General features: G+C 46.0%; 9 non-coding genes across 9 annotated transcripts; all 9 read right to left on the bottom strand.

Annotated features, from left to right (window-relative positions):
• Nucleotides 1–416: 416 nt before the first annotated feature.
• Nucleotides 417–489, bottom strand: trnar-ccu (transfer RNA arginine (anticodon CCU)). Its single transcript has one exon. It is a non-coding gene; the product is annotated as a tRNA-Arg (tRNA).
• A 3,460-nt stretch (nt 490–3,949) lies between these two features.
• Nucleotides 3,950–4,022, bottom strand: trnar-ccu (transfer RNA arginine (anticodon CCU)). Its single transcript has one exon. It is a non-coding gene; the product is annotated as a tRNA-Arg (tRNA).
• A 670-nt stretch (nt 4,023–4,692) lies between these two features.
• Nucleotides 4,693–4,765, bottom strand: trnar-ccu (transfer RNA arginine (anticodon CCU)). Its single transcript has one exon. It is a non-coding gene; the product is annotated as a tRNA-Arg (tRNA).
• A 508-nt stretch (nt 4,766–5,273) lies between these two features.
• Nucleotides 5,274–5,346, bottom strand: trnar-ccu (transfer RNA arginine (anticodon CCU)). Its single transcript has one exon. It is a non-coding gene; the product is annotated as a tRNA-Arg (tRNA).
• A 2,271-nt stretch (nt 5,347–7,617) lies between these two features.
• On the bottom strand, nt 7,618–7,690 carry trnar-ccu (transfer RNA arginine (anticodon CCU)). Its single transcript has one exon. It is a non-coding gene; the product is annotated as a tRNA-Arg (tRNA).
• Nucleotides 7,691–8,944: 1,254 nt separating this feature from the next.
• trnar-ccu (transfer RNA arginine (anticodon CCU)) lies at nt 8,945–9,017 on the bottom strand. Its single transcript has one exon. It is a non-coding gene; the product is annotated as a tRNA-Arg (tRNA).
• A 705-nt stretch (nt 9,018–9,722) lies between these two features.
• On the bottom strand, nt 9,723–9,795 carry trnar-ccu (transfer RNA arginine (anticodon CCU)). Its single transcript has one exon. It is a non-coding gene; the product is annotated as a tRNA-Arg (tRNA).
• A 1,076-nt stretch (nt 9,796–10,871) lies between these two features.
• trnar-ccu (transfer RNA arginine (anticodon CCU)) lies at nt 10,872–10,944 on the bottom strand. Its single transcript has one exon. It is a non-coding gene; the product is annotated as a tRNA-Arg (tRNA).
• Nucleotides 10,945–12,264: 1,320 nt separating this feature from the next.
• On the bottom strand, nt 12,265–12,337 carry trnar-ccu (transfer RNA arginine (anticodon CCU)). Its single transcript has one exon. It is a non-coding gene; the product is annotated as a tRNA-Arg (tRNA).
• Nucleotides 12,338–13,734: the final 1,397 nt, after the last annotated feature.

Raw genomic sequence — 13,734 nt, 5'->3', positions numbered from 1 at the left:
CTCTGTCTGAGGAGGCCAGTGCCTCTGGAGTTTCTAGGAGTTAACTCTTTGTGTATTGTAAAAGCCTCCTGAATAAGATTGAGATTTAAAAAGACTTAGCAGAGGATGGTTTCGATCCATCGACCTCTAGGTAATGGGCCCAGCATGCTTCGCTGCGCCGCTCTGCTGTAATCACCCCAGATGGGACTCGAACCCACAATCCCTGGCTTAGGAGTCCAGTGCCTCTGGAGTTTCTAGGAGTTAACTTTTTGTGTGTATTGTAAAAGCCTCCTGAATAAGATTGAGATTTAAAAAGACTTAGCACAGGATGGTTTCGATCCATCAACCTCTGGGTTATGGGCCCAGCACGCTTCCGCTGCGCCACTCTGCTGTACAGCACGGCACAGCAAGGTCCCACTGCACCACTCTGCTGTAATCACCCCAGATGGGACTCGAACCCACAATCCCTGGCTTAGGAGGCCAGTGCCTTATCCATTAGGCCACTGGGGCTTTAATGCAGTTACTAACTTGCCCTTTTATATCTCAATCTTAATCATGAGTCCTTTACAATACACAGAAAGAGTCTTGTAGATGAATGACTATTATGAGAGGTGAAAGTGGCCTCAGCTTTTCATGACCAACCTGTGGTTGTTGCCCATTTTTAGGGATTCAAGAGTGTCTAGAAGGTAAAATGTCTTAGCAGAGGATGGTTACGATCCATTGACCTCTGTGTTATGGGCACAGCACGGTCCCACTGTGCCACTCTGCTGTAATCACCCCAGATGGGACTATAACCCACAATCCCTGGCTTAGTAGTCCAGTGCCTCTGGAGTTTCTAGGAGTTAACTTTTTGTGTGTATTGTAAAAGCCTCCTAAATAAGATTGAGATTTAAAAAGACTTAGCAGAGGATGGTTTCGATCCATCGACCTCTGGGTTATGGGCCCAGCACGCTTCCTCTGCTGTAATCAATCTTGACAAGACTTGAAACCACAATCTCTGTCTGAGGATGCCAGTGCTTCTGGAGTGTCTATGAGGTAATTATTAGTGTGTATAGTAAAAGCCTCCTGAATAATATTGAGATTTAAAACAACTTAGTAGAGGATGGTTATGATCCATCGACCTCTGGGTTATGGGCACAGCACGGTCCCACTGCACCACTCTGCTGTATTCACCTCAGTTGGGACTCGAACCCACAATCCCTGGCTTAGGAGTCCAGTGCCTCTGGAGTGTCTATGAGTTAATTCTTTGTGTGTATAGCAAAAGCCTCCTGAATAAGATTGAGATTTAAAAAGATTTAGCAGAGGATGGTTTCGATCCATCGACCTCTGGGTTATGGGCCCAGCACGCTTCCGCTGCGCCACTCTGCTGTACAGCGTGGCACAGCACGGTCCCACTGCACCACTCTGCTGTAATCACCCCAGATGGGACTCGAACCCACAATCCCTGGCTTAGTAGTCCAGTGCCTCTGGAGTTTCTAGGAGTTAACTTTTTGTGTGTATTGTAAAAGCCTCCTGAATAAGATTGAGATTTAAAAAGACTTAGCAGAGGATGGTTTCGATCCATCGACCTCTGGGTTATGGGCCCAGCACGCTTCCTCTGCGCCACTCTGCTGTAATCAATCTTGACAGGACTTGAAACCACAATCTCTGTCTGAGGATGCCAGTGCTTCTGGAGTGTCTATGAGGTAATTATTAGTGTGTATAGTAAAAGCCTCCTGAATAATATTGAGATTTAAAACAACTTAGTAGAGGATGGTTATGATCCATTGACCTCTGGGTTATGGGCACAGCACGGTCCCACTGCACCACTCTGCTGTATTCACCTCAGTTGGGACTCGAACCCACAATCCCTGGCTTAGGAGTCCAGTGCCTCTGGAGTGTCTATGAGTTAATTCTTTGTGTGTATAGCAAAAGCCTCCTGAATAAGATTGAGATTTAAAAAGATTTAGCAGAGGATGGTTTCGATCCATCGACCTCTGGGTTATGGGACCAGCACGCTTCTGCTGCACAGCATGGCACAGCACGGTCCCACTGCAGCACTTTGCTGTAATCACCCCAGATGGGACTCGAACCCACAATCCCTGGCTTGGGAGGCCAGTGCCTTATCCATTAGGCAACTGGTGCTTCAAAGCATTTTCTAACTTGCCCTTTTAAATCTAAATCTTAATCAGGAGTCCTTTACAATACACACAAAGAGTCTTCTAGATGAATGACTATTATGAGAGGTGAAAGTGGCCTCATCTTTTCATGACCAACCTGTGGTTGTTGCCCATTTTTAGGGAATCTAAAGTGTCTAGAAGGTAAAAGGTCTTAGCTGAGGATGGTTTCGATCCATCGACCTCTGGGTTATGGGCGCAGCACGCTTCCGCTGCGCCACTCTGCTGTAATCAATCTTAATACGATCCGAAACCACAATCTCTGTCTGAGGAGGCCAGTGCCTCTGGAGTGTCTATGAGTTAATTATTTGTGTGTAAAGTAAAAGCCTCCTGAATAAGATTGAGATTTAAAAAGACTTAGCAGAGGATGGTTTCGATCCATCGACATTTGGGTTATGGGCCTAGCACGCTTCCGCTGCGCCACTCTGCTGTAATCATTCTTGACAGGACTTGAAACCACAATCTCTGTCTGCGGAGGCCAGTGCTTCTGGAGTGTCTATGAGGTAATTATTAGTGTGTATAGTAAAAGCCTCCTGAATAATATTGAGATTTAAAACAACTTAGAAGAGGATGGTTACGATCCATTGACCTCTGGGTTATGGGCACAGCACGGTCCCACTGCACCACTCTGCTGTATTCACCTCAGTTGGGACTCGAACCCACAATCCCTGGCTTAGGAGTCCAGTGCCTCTGGAGTGTCTATGAGTTAATTCTTTGTGTGTATAGCAAAAGCCTCCTGAATAAGATTGAGATTTAAAAAGATTTAGCAGAGGATGGTTTCGATCCATTGACCTCTGGGTTATGGGCACAGCACGGTCCCACTGTGCCACTCTGCTGTAATCAACCCAGATGGGACTCGAACCCACAATCCCTGGCTTAGTAGTCCAGTGCCTTATCCATTAGGCCACTGGGGCTTTATTGCCGTTACTAACTTGCCCTTTTAAATCTCAATCTTAATCAGGAGTCCTTTACAATACACAGAAAGAGTCTTGTAGATGAATGTCTATTATGAGAGGTGAAAGTGGCCTCAGCTTTTCATGGCCAACCTGTGGTTGTTGCCCATTTTTAGGGATTCAAGAGTGTCTAGAAGGTAAAATGTCTTAGCAGAGGATGGTTACGATCCATTGACCTCTGGGTTATGGGCACAGCACGGTCCCACTGTGCCACTCTGCTGTAATCAACCCAGATGGGACTCGAACCCACAATCCCTGGCTTAGTAGTCCAGTGCCTCTGGGGTTTCTAGGAGTTAACTTTTTGTGTGTATTGTAAAAGCCTCCTGAATAAGATTGAGATTTAAAAAGACTTAGCAGAGGATGGTTTCGATCCATCAACCTATGGGTTATGGACCCAGCACGCTTCCGCTGCGCCACTCTGCTGTAATCAATCTTGGCAGGACTTGAAACCACAATCTCTGTCTGAGGAGGCAGTGCCTCTGGAGTGTCTATGAGGTAATTATTTGTGTGTATAGTAAAAGCCTCCTGAATAAGATTGAGATTTAAAAAGACTTAGCAGAGGATGGTTTCGATTCATCGACCTCTGGGTTATGGGCCCAGCACGCTTCCGCTGCGCCACTCTGCTGTAATCACCTCAGATGGGACTTGAACCCACAATCCCTGTCTTAGGAGTCCAGTGCCTCTGGAGTTTCTAGTAGTTAATTCTTTGTGTGTATTGTAAAATTCTCCTGAATAAGATTGAGATTTAAAAAGACTTAGCAGAGGATGGTTTCGATCCATCGACCTCTGGGTTATGGGCCCAGCACGCTTCCGCTGCGCCACTCTGCTGTACAGCGCGGCACTGCACCACTCTGCTGTAATCACCCCAGATGGGACTCGAACCCACAATCCCTGGCTTAGGAGGCCAGTGCCTTATCCATTAGGCCACTGGGGCTTTAATGCAGTTACTAACTTGCCCTTTTATATCTCAATCTTAATCAGGAGTCCTTTACAATACACAGAAAGAGTCTTGTAGATGAATGACTATTATGAGAGGTGAAAGTGGCCTCAGCTTTTCATGACCAACCTGTGGTTGTTGCCCATTTTTAGGGATTCAAGAGTGTCTAGAAGGTAAAATGTCTTAGCAGAGGATGGTTACGATCCATTGACCTCTGGGTTATGGGCACAGCATGGTCCCACTGTGCCACTCTGCTGTAATCACCCCAGATGGGACTTGAACCCACAATCCCTGGCTTAGTAGTCCAGTGCCTCTGGAGTTTCTAGGAGTTAACTTTTTGTGTGTATTGTAAAAGCCTCCTGAATAAGATTGAGATTTAAAAAGACTTAGCAGAGGATGGTTTCGATCCATCGACCTCTGGGTTATGGGCCCAGCACGCTTCCTCTGCGCCACTCTGCTGTAATCAATCTTGACAGGACTTGAAACCACAATCTCTGTCTGAGGATGCCAGTGCTTCTGGAGTGTCTATGAGGTAATTATTAGTGTGTATAGTAAAAGCCTCCTGAATAATATTGAGATTTAAAACAACTTAGTAGAGGATGGTTATGATCCATCGACCTCTGGGTTATGGGCACAGCACAGTCCCACTGCACCACTCTGCTGTAATCACCCCAGATGGGACTCGAACCCACAATCCCTGGCTTAGGAGGCCAATGCCTTATCCATTAGGCCACTGGGGCTTTAATGCCATTACTAACTTGCCCTTTTAAATCTCAATCTTAATCAGGAGTCCTTTACAATACACAGAAAGAGTCTTGTAGATGAATGTCTATTATGAGAGGTGAAAGTGGCCTCAGCTTTTCATGGCCAACCTGTGGTTGTTGCCCATTTTTAGGGATTCAAGAGTGTCTAGAAGGTAAAATGTCTTAGCAGAGGATGGTTACGATCCATTGACCTCTGGGTTATGGGCACAGCACGGTCCCACTGCACCACTCTGCTGTATTCCCCTCAGTTGGGACTCGAACCCACAATCCCTGGCTTAGGAGTCCAGTGCCTCTTGAGTGTCTATGAGTTAATTCTTTGTGTGTATAGCAAAAGCCTCCTGAATAAGATTGAGATTTAAAAAGATTTAGCAGAAGATGGTTTCGATCCATCGACCTCTGGGTTATGGGCCCAGCACGCTTCCGCTGCGCCACTCTGCTGTACAGCACGGCACAGCAAGATCCCACTGCACCACTCTGCTGTAATCACCCCAGATGGGACTCGAACCCACAATCCCTGGCTTAGGAGGCGAGTGCCTTATCCATTAGGCCACTGGGGCTTTAATGCAGTTACTAACTTGCCCTTTTATATCTCAATCTTAATCATGAGTCCTTTACAATACACAGAAAGAGTCTTGTAGATGAATGACTATTATGAGAGGTGAAAGTGGCCTCAGCTTTTCATGACCAACCTGTGGTTGTTGCCCATTTTTAGGGATTCAAGAGTGTCTAGAAGGTAAAATGTCTTAGCAGAGGATGGTTACGATCCATTGACCTCTGGGTTATGGGCACAGCACGGTCCCACTGTGCCACTCTGCTGTAATCACCCCAGATGGGACTATAACCCACAATCCCTGGCTTAGTAGTCCAGTGCCTCTGGAGTTTCTAGGAGTTAACTTTTTGTGTGTATTGTAAAAGCCTCCTAAATAAAATTGAGATTTAAAAAGACTTAGCAGAGGATGGTTTCGATCCATCGACCTCTGGGTTATGGGCCCAGCACGCTTCCTCTGCTGTAATCAATCTTGACAAGACTTGAAACCACAATCTCTGTCTGAGGATGCCAGTGCTTCTGGAGTGTCTATGAGGTAATTATTAGTGTGTATAGTAAAAGCCTCCTGAATAATATTGAGATTTAAAACAACTTAGTAGAGGATGGTTATGATCCATCGACCTCTGGGTTATGGGCACAGCACGGTCCCACTGCACCACTCTGCTGTATTCACCTCAGTTGGGACTCGAACCCACAATCCCTGGCTTAGGAGTCCAGTGCCTCTGGAGTGTCTATGAGTTAATTCTTTGTGTGTATAGCAAAAGCCTCCTGAATAAGATTGAGATTTAAAAAGATTTAGCAGAGGATGGTTTCGATCCATCGACCTCTGGGTTATGGGCCCAGCACGCTTCCGCTGCGCCACTCTGCTGTACAGCGTGGCACAGCACGGTCCCACTGCACCACTCTGCTGTAATCACCCCAGATGGGACTCGAACCCACAATCCCTGGCTTAGTAGTCCAGTGCCTCTGGAGTTTCTAGGAGTTAACTTTTTGTGTGTATTGTAAATGCCTCCTGAATAAGATTGAGATTTAAAAAGACTTAGCAGAGGATGGTTTCGATCCATCGACCTCTGGGTTATGGGCCCAGCACGCTTCCTCTGCGCCACTCTGCTGTAATCAATCTTGACAGGACTTGAAACCACAATCTCTGTCTGAGGATGCCAGTGCTTCTGGAGTGTCTATGAGGTAATTATTATTGTGTATAGTAAAAGCCTCCTGAATAATATTGAGATTTAAAACAACTTAGTAGAGGATGGTTATGATCCATTTACCTCTGGGTTATGGGCACAGCACGGTCCCACTGCACCACTCTGCTGTATTCACCTCAGTTGGGACTCGAACCCACAATCCCTGGCTTAGGAGTCCAGTGCCTCTGGAGTGTCTATGAGTTAATTCTTTGTGTGTATAGCAAAAGCCTCCTGAATAAGATTGAGACTTAAAAAGATTTAGCAGAGGATGGTTTCGATCCATCGACCTCTGGGTTATGGGACCAGCACGCTTCTGCTGCACAGCATGGCACAGCACGGTCCCACTGCAGCACTTTGCTGTAATCACCCCAGATGGGACTCGAACCCACAATCCCTGGCTTGGGAGGCCAGTGCCTTATCCATTAGGCAACTGGTGCTTCAAAGCATTTTCTAACTTGCCCTTTTAAATCTAAATCTTAATCAGGAGTCCTTTACAATACACACAAGGAGTCTTCTAGATGAATGACTATTATGAGAGGTGAAAGTGGCCTCATCTTTTCATGACCAACCTGTGGTTGTTGCCCATTTTTAGGGAATCTAAAGTGTCTAGAAGGTAAAAGGTCTTAGCTGAGGATGGTTTCGATCCATCGACCTCTGGGTTATGGGCGCAGCACGCTTCCGCTGCGCCACTCTGCTGTAATCAATCTTAATACGATCCGAAACCACAATCTCTGTCTGAGGAGGCCAGTGCCTCTGGAGTGTCTATGAGTTAATTATTTGTGTGTAAAGTAAGAGCCTCCTGAATAAGATTGAGATTTAAAAAGACTTAGCAGAGGATGGTTTCGATCCATCGACATTTGGGTTATGGGCCTAGCACGCTTCCGCTGCGCCACTCTGCTGTAATCATTCTTGACAGGACTTGAAACCACAATCTCTGTCTGCGGAGGCCAGTGCTTCTGGAGTGTCTATGAGGTAATTATTAGTGTGTATAGTAAAAGCCTCCTGAATAATATTGAGATTTAAAACAACTTAGTAGAGGATGGTTACGATCCATTGACCTCTGGGTTATGTGCACAGCACGACTCTGCTGTAATCACCCCAGATGGGATTCAAACCCACAATCCCTGGCTTAGGAGGCCAGTGCCTTATCCATTAGGCCACTGGGGCTTTAACGCATTTGCTAACTTGCCCTCTTAAATCTCAATCTTAATCAGGAGTCTTCTAGATGAATGACTATTATGAGAGGTGAAAGTGGCCTCAGCTTTTCATGACCAACCTGTGGTTGTTGCCCATTTTTAGGGATTCAAGAGTGTCTAGAAGATAAAAGATCTTAGCAGAGGATGGTTTCGATCCATCGACCTCTGGGTTATGGGCCCAGCACGCTTACGCTGCGCCACTCTGCTGTAATCAATCTTGACAGGACTTGAAACCACAATCTCTGTCTTAGGGGGGCAGTGCCTCTGGAGTTTCTAGGAGTTATCTCGTTGTGTATTGTAAAAGCCTCCTGAATAAGATTGAGATTTAAAAAGACTTAGCAGAGGATGGCTTTGATCTATCGACCTCTGGGTTATGGGCCCAGCACGCTTCCGCTGCTCCACTCTGCTGTAATCACCCCAGATGGGACTCAAACCCACAATCCCTGGCTTAGGAGTCCAGTGCCTCTGGAGTTTCTAGGAGCTAACTTTTTGTGTGAATTGTAAAAGCCTCCTGAATAAGATTGAGATTTAAAAAGACTTAGCAGAGGATGGTTTTGATTCATCAACCTATGGGTAATGGACCCAGCACGCTTCCGCTGCGCCACTCTGCTGTAATCAATCTTGGCAGGACTTGAAACCACATTCTCTGTCTGAGGAGGCAGTGCCTCTGGAGTGTCTATGAGTTAATTATTTGTGTGTATTGTAAAAGCCTCCTGAATAAGATTGAGATTTAAAAAGACTTAGCAGAGGATGGTTTCGATCCATCAACCTCTGGGTTACGGGCCCAGCACGCTTCCGCAGCGCCACTCTGCTGTAATCAATCTTGATACGATTCGAAACCACAATCTCTGTCCGAGGAGTCTAGTGCCTCTGGAGTGTCCATGAGTTAATTCTTTGTGTGTATAGAAAAAGCCTCCTGAATAAGATTGAGATTTAAAAAGACTTAGCAGAGGATGGTTTTGATCCATCGACCTCTGGGTTATGGGGCCAGCACGCTTCCGCTGCACCACTCTGCTGTAATCAATCTTGACAGGACTTGAAACCACAATCTCTGTCTGTGGAGGCCAGTGCTTCTGGAGTGTCTATGAGTTAATTATTAGTGTGTATAGTAAAAGCCTCCTGAATAATATTGAGATTTAAAACAACTTAGTAGAGGATGGTTACGATCTATTGACCTTTTGGTTTATGGGCACAGCACAGTCCCACTGCACCACTCTGCTGTAATCACCCCAGATGGGACTCGAACCCACAATCCCTGGCTTAGGAGGCCAGTGCCTTATCCATTAGGCCACTGGGGCTTTAATGCCGTTACTAACTTGCCCTTTTAAATCTCAATCTTAATCAGGAGTCCTTTACAATACACAGAAAGAGTCTTGTAGATGAATGTCTATTATGAGAGGTGAAAGTGGCCTCAGCTTTTCATGGCCAACCTGTGGTTGTTGCCCATTTTTAGGGATTCAAGAGTGTCTAGAAGGTAAAATGTCTTAGCAGAGGATGGTTACGATCCATTGACCTCTGGGTTATGGGCACAGCACGGTCCCACTGTGCCACTCTGCTGTAATCAACCCAGATGGGACTTGAAACCACAATCTCTGTCTGAGGAGGCAGTGCCTCTGGAGTGTCTATGAGGTAATTATTTGTGTGTATAGTAAAAGCCTCCTGAATAAGATTGAGATTTAAAAAGACTTAGCAGAGGATGGTTTCGATTCATCGACCTCTGGGTTATGGGCCCAGCACGCTTCCGCTGCGCCACTCTGCTGTAATCACCTCAGATGGGACTTGAACCCACAATCCCTGTCTTAGGAGTCCAGTGCCTCTGGAGTTTCTAGTAGTTAATTCTTTGTGTGTATAGTAAAATTCTCCTGAATAAGATTGAGATTTAAAAAGACTTAGCAGAGGATGGTTTCGATCCATCGACCTCTGGGTTATGGGCCCAGCACGCTTCCGCTGCGCCACTCTGCTCTACAGCGCGGCACAGTCCCACTGCACCACTCTGCTGTAATCACCCCAGATGGGACTCGAACCCACACTCCCTCGCTTAGGAGGCCAGTGCCTTATCCATTAGGCCACTGGGGCTTTAATGCAGTTACTAACTTGCCCTTTTATATCTCAATCTTAATCAGGAGTCCTTTACAATACACAGAAAGAGTCTTGTAGATGAATGACTATTATGAGAGGTGAAAGTGGCCTCAGCTTTTCATGACCAACCTGTGGTTGTTGCCCATTTTTAGGGATTCAAGAGTGTCTAGAAGGTAAAATGTCTTAGCAGAGGATGGTTACGATCCATTGACCTCTGGGTTATGGGCACAGCACGGTCCCACTGTGCCACTCTGCTGTAATCACCCCAGATGGGACTCGAACCCACAATCCCTGGCTTAGTAGTCCAGTGCCTCTGGAGTTTCTAGGAGTTAACTTTTTGTGTGTATTGTAAAAGCCTCCTGAATAAGATTGAGATTTAAAAAGACTTAGCAGAGGATGGTTTCGATCCATCGACCTCTGGGTTATGGGCCCAGCACGCTTCCTCTGCGCCACTCTGCTGTAATCAATCTTGACAGGACTTCAAACCACAATCTCTGTCTGAGGATGCCAGTGCTTCTGGAGTGTCTATGAGGTAATTATTAGTGTGTATAGTAAAAGCCTCCTGAATAATATTGAGATTTAAAACAACTTAGTAGAGGATGGTTATGATCCATCGACCTCGGGGTTATGGGCACAGCACGGTCCCACTGCACCACTCTGCTGTATTCACCTCAGTTGGGACTCGAACCCACAATCCCTGGCTTAGGAGTCCAGTGCCTCTGGAGTGTCTATGAGTTAATTCTTTGTGTGTATAGCAAAAGCCTCCTGAATAAGATTGAGATTTAAAAAGATTTAGCAGAGGATGGTTTCGATCCATCGACCTCTGGGTTATGGGCCCAGCACGCTTCCGCTGCGCCACTCTGCTGTAATCACCTCATATGGGACTTGAACCCACAATCCCTGTCTTAGGAGTCCAGTGCCTCTGGAGTTTCTAGTAGTTAATTCTTTGTGTGTATTGTAAAATTCTCCTGAATAAGATTGAGATTTAAAAAGACTTAGCAGAGGATGGTTTCGATCCATCGACCTCTGGGTTATGGGCCCAGCACGCTTCCGCTGCACCACTCTGCTGTAATCACCCCAGATGGGACTCGAACCCACAATCCCTGGCTTAGGAGGCCAGTGCCTTATCCATTAGGCCACTGGGGCTTTAATGCAGTTACTAACTTGCCCTTTTATATCTCAATCTTAATCATGAGTCCTTTACAATACACAGAAAGAGTCTTGTAGATGAATGACTATTATGAGAGGTGAAAGGGGCCTCAGCTTTTCATGACCAACCTGTGGTTGTTGACCATTTTTAGGGATTCAAGAGTGTCTAGAAGGTAAAATGTCTTAGCAGAGGATGGTTACGATCCATTGACCTCTGGGTTATGGGCACAGCACGGTCCCACTGTGCCACTCTGCTGTAATCACCCCAGATGGGACTATAACCCACAATCCCTGGCTTAGTAGTCCAGTGCCTCTGGAGTTTCTAGGAGTTAACCATTTGTGTGTATTGTAAAAGCCTCCTGAATAAGATTGAGATTTAAAAAGATTTAGCAGAGGATGGTTTCGATCCATCGACCTCTGGGTTATGGGCCCAGCACGCTTCCTCTGCGCCACTCTGCTGTAATCAATCTTGACAGGACTTGAAACCACAATCTCTGTCTGAGGATGCCAGTGCTTCTGGAGTGTCTATGAGGTAATTATTAGTGTGTATAGTAAAAGCCTCCTGAATAAAATTGAGATTTAAAACAACTTAGTAGAGGATGGTTATGATCCATCGACCTCTGGGTTATGGGCACAGCACGGTCCCACTGCACCACTCTGCTGTATTCACCTCAGTTGGGACTCGAACCCACAATCCCTGGCTTAGGAGTCCAGTGCCTCTGGAGTGTCTATGAGTTAATTCTTTGTGTGTATAGCAAAAGCCTCCTGAATAAGATTGAGATTTAAAAAGATTTAGCAGAGGATGGTTTCGATCCATCGACCTCTGGGTTATGGGCCCAGCACGCTTCCTCTGCGCCACTCTGCTGTAATCAATCTTGACAGGACTTGAAACCACAATCTCTGTCTGAGGATGCCAGTGCTTCTGGAGTGTCTATGAGGTAATTATTAGTGTGTATAGTAAAAGCCTCCTGAATAAAATTGAGATTTAAAACAACTTAGTAGAGGATGGTTATGATCCATCGACCTCTGGGTTATGGGCACAGCACGGTCCCACTGCACCACTCTGCTGTATTCACCTCAGTTGGGACTCGAACCCACAATCCCTGGCTTAGGAGTCCAGTGCCTCTGGAGTGTCTATGAGTTAATTCTTTGTGTGTATAGCAAAAGCCTCCTGAATAAGATTGAGATTTAAAAAGATTTAGCAGAGGATGGTTTCGATCCATCGACCTCTGGGTTATGGGCCCAGCACGCTTCCGCTGCGCCACTCTGCTGTACAGCGTGGCACAGCACCGTCCCACTGTACCACTCTGCTGTAATCACCCCAGATGGGACTCGAACCCACAATCCCTGGCTTAGGAGGCCAGTGCCTTATCCATTAGGCCACTGGGGCTTTAATGCAGTTGCTAACTTGCCCTTTTAAATCTCAATCTTAATCAGGAGTCCTTTACAATACACAGAAAGAGTCTTGTAAATGAATGACTATTATGAGAGGTGAAAGTGGCCTCAGCTTTTCATGACCAACCTGTGGTTGTTGCCCATTTTTAGGGATTCAAGAGTGTCTAGAAGGTAAAATGTCTTAGCAGAGGATGGTTACGATCCATTGACCTCTGGGTTATGGGCACAGCACGGTCCCACTGTGCCACTCTGCTGTAATCACCCCAGATGGGACTCGAACCCACAATCCCTGGCTTAGTAGTCCAGTGCCTCTGGGGTTTCTAGGAGTTAACTTTTTGTGTGTATTGTAAAAGCCTCCTGAATAAGATTGAGATTTAAAAAGACTTAGCACAGTGCCTCTGGAGTGTCTATGAGTTAATTCTTTGTGTGTATTGTAAAATTCTCCTGAATAAGATTGAGATTTAAAAAGAATTAGCAGAGGATGGTTTCGATCCATCGACCTCTAGGTAATGGGCCCAGCATGCTTCCGCTGCGCCGCTCTGCTGTAATCACCCCAGATGGGACTCGAACCCACAATCCCTGGCTTAGGAGTCCAGTGCCTCTGGAGTTTCTAGGAGTTAACTTTTTGTGTGTATTGTAAAAGCCTCCTGAATAAGATTGAGATTTAAAAAGACTTAGCACAGGATGGTTTCGATCCATCGACCTATGGGTTATGGGCCCAGCACACTTCCGCTGCGCCACTCTGCTGTAATAAATCTTGGCAGGACTTGAAACCACAATCTCTGTCTGAGGAGGCAGTGCCTCTGGAGAGTCTATGAGTTAATTATTTGTGTGTATAGTAAAAGCCTCCTGAATAATATTGAGATTTAAAATGACTTAGTAGAGGATGGTTACGATCCATTGACCTCTGGGTTATGGGCACAGCACGGTCCCACTGCACCACTCTGCTGTAATCACCCCAAATGGGACTCGAACACACAATCCCTGGCTTAGGAGGCCAGTGCCTTATCCATTAGGCCACTGGGGCTTTAACCATTTGCTAACTTGCCCTTTTAAATCTCAATCTTAATCAGGAGTCCTTTACAATACACACAAAGAGTCTTCTAGATGAATGACTATTATGAGAGGTGAAAGTGGCCTCAGCTTTTCATGGCCAACCTATGGTTGTTGCCCATTTTTAGGGATTCAAGAGTGTCTAGAAGGTAAAAGGTCTTAGCAGAGGATGGTTTCGATCCATCGACCTCTGGGTTATGGGCCCAGCACGCTTCTGCTGCGCGACTCTGCTGTAATCAATCTTGACAGGACTTGAAACCACAATCTCTGTCTGAGGAGGCCAGTGCCTTCTGGAGTTTCTAGGAGTTAACTCTTTGTGTATTGTAAAAGCCTCCTGAA

This window comes from Carassius carassius, chromosome 11 (assembly GCF_963082965.1).
Source record: "Carassius carassius chromosome 11, fCarCar2.1, whole genome shotgun sequence".
NCBI lineage: Eukaryota > Metazoa > Chordata > Actinopteri > Cypriniformes > Cyprinidae > Carassius > Carassius carassius.
Note: the sequence above shows the minus strand (reverse complement) of the source record. Positions and strands in the feature narration are given on the sequence as shown.